Source organism: Corvus cornix, chromosome 3 (genome assembly GCF_000738735.6).
Source record: "Corvus cornix cornix isolate S_Up_H32 chromosome 3, ASM73873v5, whole genome shotgun sequence".
NCBI lineage: Eukaryota > Metazoa > Chordata > Aves > Passeriformes > Corvidae > Corvus > Corvus cornix.
The window spans coordinates 42416379-42424155 of NC_047056.1; positions in this window are offsets into that span (position 1 = coordinate 42416379).

Here is a 7777-nt window from a genome sequence, read left to right on the forward strand (position 1 = left end):
TCTGAACAATCTAATAAGAGTTCAGACAACAACTCACAGTTGCCTTTTTATTTTATTGTGTATTTAGATGATAGTAAACTACAAAAAGCCTTTCACCAGGAAAGTGTTTAACCTTTCTGACATGTGCTGCAGCTCAGTGCTGGGAGTACCAGAAACCCCTCTGTACACTTGGAGTTGAATGGCACTGCTGCTCTTCTGGTGGCTGCTTGTCAGAAGTGTGAAGCAGCTTAACAATCCCAGACGAGGATTGGGCATGTTGAAGAAAAATGTATGGAAGATGGTTGTGTTGCTGATGCTTTATGCTATGCAAGTCTCTAGAGAGACCTCCTTCCGCTCTGTTGAGCCAATACCGCACACCAGACCAAACACATGGTATTCTTCAACCTGCAGTAACCTGTCTAGTTGTTTTGAGTGGTTTTGCTCGCTTCTGTAGATTTTAGCCCAAGGGTTTCATTGAAATGACTGTTTTGGCTGAAGGCCTGTGTGAATACCTAGGAAGGATGTGGCCCACCAGTGCTCACTGGAACTCATTTTGCTGTTTGTTGCCATATGTCCTGAGCAGTGTTTAGATTTAGAGCAGCTGGAGTTCTGGTCCTGAAGTAGAGCAAACAGCAACCAAAAGGGAAGGGGAGGAGGGAGGGGGAGAGGGTAGGGGGCGGAAATAAGAATGAGATGGGCAGAGAACAAAGTTTCCCATTAACATCTTACTTCTACAGCAAAATTGGGCTTTTTATTACTTGCATTGCTCTGAAGTATTTTGCATATAGAAGTGACAAGAGTAAAGAGACTTCAGAAGCAGATCCTGTTATGTGTACATAGGCTAAAAGATGTAAAACTCATTCCTGAATTGTTGGAAAAACAAGGACTAATTATGTGCTTCAAAGCTATAAACTACTATGTACTGTGTGGAGAGTTTTTGGTGCTCTTTGAAGGAAGCTAGGAAATAATCTAGACTATAAAAAAAATGTCTGCAGTTGATTGACAGACTGAATCTTAAGGCAGAATTGGGAGGAAAGTATGAGTGGATGGAAGGAATACCATTAAGTATAGCAAAATTTGGACTGTAGTCTCTATTAGCTACCTAGTTCAGAAATAAGTATACTTGCACAGACCACTTTCTATTTTAATTATATAACAAAAACCACAAAAGGATTTAAGTTGACATAGTTAAGCACTCAAATGTTAATAAACATCCTAGCAGGATCTTGCAGTTTGTGTGTCCATATGTAATATAGTTCTCAGTTGCATAACTGGGTCTTCCTTCCCCTGCAAAACTTTTTACTTCATGTGCCTCCTGCACGATGCACAGGGCACCAGCTACTGCATGGTACCAGCCAGTGGCTGTCAGGAGATACTCAGAAAAAGAGGACAGATGAACAGTGGTCCTTTCATGGTTTACACAATCCTGTCTTCTCAGAGTTATGGTTTGCTGGGGTTTGGAGTCTGTTACAGTAGACCTCCAGCACTGCAGGCTGTGTGTCTTTAATAACAGCTGATGAATTTAGTTTCATCTAAAATAGTCTCATCTCTTTTATTAATCAGCTATATACTTGTAGCTTCCACAGTTTTCTGCAGCAAGAAGTTCTACACCTTGATTTTATGAGGGGGGAAAATATATCCTTGGTTTTGACATTTTTTATCTGATAATTTTGTTCTGTTCCCTAACCTCTTGAATTGATTAGACAATGAAGAGCAAAACACCTTTCCAGGGTGTCAGGTAGTCCAGGCCACAGCAGGTATAGACAAAGCTAAGGTAAAAGCCCATGTTTAGTCACTGAATACTGATGAAAGGAAAGGGTATTTGCTCTAATAAATTGCTACACCCATTCACAGGTCTACACTAAAGTTGTCCTCCTCACTTTTAACACAGGTGTCTCCCAAGGAGGTTGCTGCCACACTGTTCAGTCTAAATGTCTTAATTCCTCAAATGGTAAATTCATCCTATTCCTCCCCATTCTGGTCACTTTGTGACAAGACTGTCTCTTACAAGTGTTTTTAAGTCTAAAAACATTTTACAGAATGGTATTTCCATTAACAGGTCCTTTGGGTTTGCCAAGAAAAATAAAAAGGACTTCAAGCCGTGTTGCTAACCTTGTTTCAACACTTGCTGCCTTTTGTTAGACCTCTGGGCTCTGGGTTCTTCAACAAAGTCCTGAAATGGCCTTTCTTCTGAGTGGTGTCTAGTTGCTTACAGTGAGCCAGGCTCTAAAACTGTACCATTACAAGACACCGATGTGACAGTTAAATTAACTGCCTGGATGTCCCTTGCCAAAGACTATCCTGGCATGTTCCACATCAGCTACAGGGTGTTTTTAAAATGTACTGGATGGGAGCCCAAACTGACTGAAATAACAATGTTCACCATGCTCAGCGTACTTCAAGTATAAAATACTGATAAAAATTTTTCTCTGGACTGGTAATCTTTTTTAACAATTTTAAACCTCTGTCTGGCTTTCTGTTTCAAGGACGCTTCTATACAACAGCACTGAGCAGCAGGTGAACAGAGAAGGTAGTACATTCTAAGGGCACAGTTTAAGACAAGGTGTTACCTCTGGTGTGTTATATTGAAGAAACAGTCTCTTGGGACAGGGAAGTTGTTGAACAAGGCAGCTGTAGAAGTTCTTTCTATAACTTGATATTACAAGTGTTACACTTGCATAAAGCTGAGGGTTAGGGGGGAGGAAGGAGGCAATTTCAGAAGCCTGCTTTTATCAGTAGTCCTGCTTTCCTACCTAGTCCAGATCTCTGCAGTTCCTTTTAGGATTAAGTTGTCTTCTCTTTGCACAGGTTTGTGATCTTCAGTGAAGTTGTGGTCTTCTGTTTATGGCAAGCCTGATAACAACAGTATTTTAGGATACACAGATGGGGGATCAGCTAAGAACAGGGCTTTATAGTGTTTGGTGCTGTACAAGTATATCAGCACACAGGCAGTGCTCCTCTGACACTTTGCCTGAGAACAGGAGGAAGTAACTCCATCCTAATCCCTCTACCGGGCTGTCAAAGCGAGGAAGTATGCTGGGATTGCTATCCAAGCTCTGGAGAATGGGATGGGAGGCAGCTCAGGAGCTATGAGTGTCAGGGCACAAGACCAGGATAATGACGGTATCCAGTTCTATTTCTTTGCTATCACTTCTTTCCCCCACCGAGTAGTGATGCTTCTGTTCATAGTGCTGTACATCATGCATCAACACTTGCTCCAGCAGCCCTGGTAGGGCAGCAGAGGGGCTGGTCAGGCAGCTTCTTGAAATGATCACCCTGCATTCCTCGTAAATGGCCTGTAAATATCAAGCCTGGGGTTTGGGCTGGAGTGTTTCTTGTTTGTTGGTTTTTTGTTTGTTCGATTTTTATTTGCCTTTTGTTGTTTTTTGTTTGTTTTTCCTGTGGCATAAAATTATTTAACAGAAGTAGACTGTAGCAGACTGAATTGCCTGTTTCCTGAAAGAAACCTTTGATTGTGGAATATTCTTTGGGATATTTAGGGATATCTTGCACCCCCTGCCCCTAATTTGGAAGGTGCCAGATCAAACTCCATTTTTACACCTAGACAAGTGGGCTACCTAGACAGCAGTGGGTGCTGTAGTTCTATCCAGAGACGCAGCAACACTCCCGCTGAAATATCCAAAGGCTGGATTGCACATGAGTCTTGGGAAGTTCCTGGAAGTGACAAGGTAGCTGGACACTAAGGAAAGGCTGCTAGATAACAAACCACTCCTGCCAGAAGGTGTTTCTTCTTCTCTGGACAGCAGCAGCAGTAGTACCTGATGTCTGCCTTAGGCCAGCCCTGCACTGGCTTTGCAACAGCTACTAATGCTTTGTAGTTCATGGAGAGGGATGGGGCAAATAAAGGCAGAAGCTGCTGTGTGCTGCTGCAGCGATAAACTGGGGCCATGCTGTAAGACAGCTCCAGACGAACTAGCGCCAACTGCATGTGGAGAATGGCCAGTTGTCTGGCATCCAGAAAAGCACAGCAAAACTCATGTACTGACAACTTGCCCTTTAGAACTAGCACAGATCCTTCCGGAGCTGCATGTACTTCAACACCAGAAATCTGCCAACCCGGGGACTGGACTTCTGAGTGCACATGTGACTTTGTAGTATTTTAGGTTAACACATCACAACTTCAGCCCATTACTGCAGTTGAAGCAAGGCATGTTTGCACAGCTTTTTCCTTTTTTTTCTTTTTTTTTTCTTTTTTTTTTAATTGGTGAGTAGCTTAGCTGGAGACATGTGCAGGACTGCTGTTGCTTTTTGCCATTTTTGCTTAAGGCAATAGGAGAGCAATCTGCATGTGATTAACAGACTGGAAAAGAATAGCCAGAATTTTAGGCACTCTCTTCCCTCCTGGCAGCTCCACTCCAGTAGTGCAAATATTTCATGACCATTTAGGATGACTGTATAACCATCTGTGAGTTTGGAGGTGGTTGTATTTTTATTTATTCTTTTTTAACCCAGAAAAAATGGCTAAACCAAACTGGAGTGTAAAGCTCTGCTGCATCTAAACTTTCTGATGCCTTTGCTAGGCAGATCTCCTTGTCCCGGAGGAAGTGGGGAGTGCTTGGCTTTCTCTTTTGTTTTTAAAATTATTTATCCATAATTCTCACTTCTCTGAAGTCTCTCAAGAGAAAACACAAGTGCTGAGAACCTGCCTTTCTGAAGCACTGTTTGTGTCTCCATGGATTGTTTTATTGCATAGAGAGATCACACACCTCAGTGACATCTACATGCAGCGATGCCAGAGCCCCACCCTGCACACCTCACTGCTCGGGTGCACCTGGCAGTGGGAACTGTATGCTTCATTCAGGTTTAATTTCACAATGGAAATGTTTCATTTTCCTTTAAATGGCACTTTGAAAGAACATGTATTATGGGATTTCAATGCTCTGTTGCTTTTGTACTGCTTGCTTCACTCAATGCAAAGACTTTTGTCCTGAAGTGCCTGGTTTTTTCTCCCTGAAGATGGAGACAGGCTACAAAATTATTTCAGTATCATGCAATAACTGAATAGAAATTTAACGTTTGCAGTTTAATCTACAACATCTAACCCCATCAGCTTTCATACACCCAGCCAGATAATCTGGGGACAGTACAGGTTTGGCAGGACAGCCTGCAGCACCTGAAGCTTCACTGCAAGACATAAACTCTCATCTCTGCAAACTTTCCTGGGTGTGCCCTTCTTGTGGTGCTTTCACCTCCCCTGTATTCACCTGATTTCCCCTCTGCACCTTCCAGGGCAGGGGGCAGAGCTGCAGCAGTTTGGCAAGACCCTGGCCCTTGGTATTGCAACAGGTTTGAAGTTTGCTCTGTCCTGTGTCCCAGACCCCATTTAATCCCCAGCCCTCAGAGGTGGGAGGCAGCCACCCTGGGGCTGGCATGGGGGACACAGTGCTAGCCTCTGGGGCACACCATGGCACACAGCCTGCAGCGGTGAGGCTCCTCAGGCCACAACAGGGTCAACTAACCGCTCCTCTCACTAAAATATACTATTTAATTGGGTGTTTCCCCCTTTTACAGCCTTGTGTAGAGTTGCCCCAAATACCAGTATTGTGTACTAGTGTTTTCCAAAACTAGGTTGTTTAGCCTAGGGGAGGTGCGACCTTATTGCTCTCTACAACCACCTGCAAGGAGGATGTAGCCAGGTGGAAGTTGGCTTCTTCTGCCAGCCAGCCAGCCAGCGACAGGACAGGAGGACACAGTCTCAAGATGTGCCAGGGGAGGTTTAAGTTGGACATTAGGAGGAATTTCTTCACAGAAAGGGTGATTCGACACTGGAACGGGCTGCCCGGGGAGGTGGGGGAGTCACTGTCCCCGGAGGTGTTTAAGGAAAGGCTGGATGTGGCTCTCAGTGCCATGGTCTAATTGACAGGATGGCTGGTGTTCGGTCATAGGTTGGACTTGATCGCAGAGATCTTCCCCAAACCAACTGGTTCCACCGCTCTTCGGGAAACGCGGGTTCGATCGGGGCGAGCACGCCGAGAGGCGCCGCCTGGGCTCTCTCCTGGCCCGCGGGAAGCGGCCACGCGCTGCACTGCCACGGGAGAGAATTACTCAAAAAAAATCGCCCTAAACCTGGGCATAGGGGGAGCGCAGCTCCCACACACCCTCCCACCGACCCTCACAGGGAGGACGGCCTGCCCGGCTCGGCCCGTCGCGCTCCTCCCGAGGGAGCGATTGGTCGCGCCTCTGCTCCGAGGGCAGCTCGGGAAGCGCCGAGCGCCACAAAGGCCCCGGGAGCTCCGCGCCGCCAGCGGCGCCAACACCCGCCCCGCGCGGGCCCTGCCCCTGGCGGCCTCCTGGCCCCGCGCGCCGCAATGCCGCCAGCCTCGCCTCCGTGAGGGCCCGCCGGCGCTGGGAAATGACCACGGGAGTCCGACTGGAGACACCACTGAGAGGGAACCTCATCAGTGTGTGTAAATAGCTAAAAAGAGGGTGTGAAGAGGATGGAGCCAGGCTCTTCTCGGTGGTGCCAGGCAACGGGCAGAAACTGATGCGCGACAAGTTCCACCTGAACATGAGGAAGAACTTCACTGTGACTGAGCACTGGAACAGATTGTCCAGAGAGGTTGTGGAGTCTCCCTCACTGGAGATATTCAAGAACCATCTGGATACAATCCTGTGCCTCTAGGATGACCCTGCTTGAGCAGGGAGGCTGGATCGGATGACCCCCTGCAGTCCTTTCCAATCTGACCCATTCTGTGATTGAATATACATTATTTATAAATATACACCACATCCTCCTAGCAGTGCCTATAGAGGGCAGAGAAGCTGGGTGTGGGAAAGGACGAAACTCTGTGGTGCTACTGCCCTTGCACCGCAGGCCTCCTGTGAGGAAGGTTTATGCTAATTCACTGAAATATCAAGGGAAACTGCTCCGGTGGTTTTCCCAGGATGAGGCTCCGTTCTTCAGCACTGTCACTGGATGTGCTAACCTCTCGATTTCCCTAAATACTGGGAATTTGGCTATATCATTTGCAGTAGCAAAAGGCTGTTCATGTTTTCTCGTGATCTTTTGATACAATTTTACACATTTGTAGACTTTAAAGTGTGGTTGTTCGAACCACTGTGGCATATCTAGTCTCACAAACCGTTGTTAACTAATTTATACAGAAGCTTGACCCAAAATTTTAAAATTGAAGTATAGGTATCCCTATATTGGGCACTCGGGTGAGGAAAACAGGACAGTCAGTTCCCTGCTCTGGCTGCTGGTACTGTGTGGCCTTGGGAAAGTCATGACTGGGTTTCCTTTTCTTAAATCAGGTTTGTGGCAGGAGATTATTTGGAAAATGGTTCGCACCCTGAGCAGTGATATGTGAAAAAATAGTAATGTTAAGGGGTAGGAAAGGACCTTAAAGATCATCTAGTCCTAACCCCCCTGCCATAGGCAGGGACATCTCCCACTGGACCAGAGCTCCATCCAAACTGGCCTTAAACAGTTTCAGGGATGGGGCATCCAGAACAGTATCTCACCACCCTCACAGTAAAGAATTTCTTCCCAATATCTATCCTAAATTTCTCCTCTTTCTGTTTGAACCCATTAGTCCTAATCCTGTGGGCTCTAGCCCCTTGCATGGGCACATAAGGCCAGTTTATATAGATCCTTTAGACACCAGCCTGAGCATGGGATCAGGAACATGTGGTGTCCCTGAAAGGCAGCTCTCCTCTGGATGGAGATTTTTCCCTTGTTTGGACCAAGACCAAACCCATGGACACAGGCTGGCAAGGTCCAGTGGGCAGCCCGAGATGGCTGGAGATATTGTGACTCATGCGGGCCTGGGAGGAA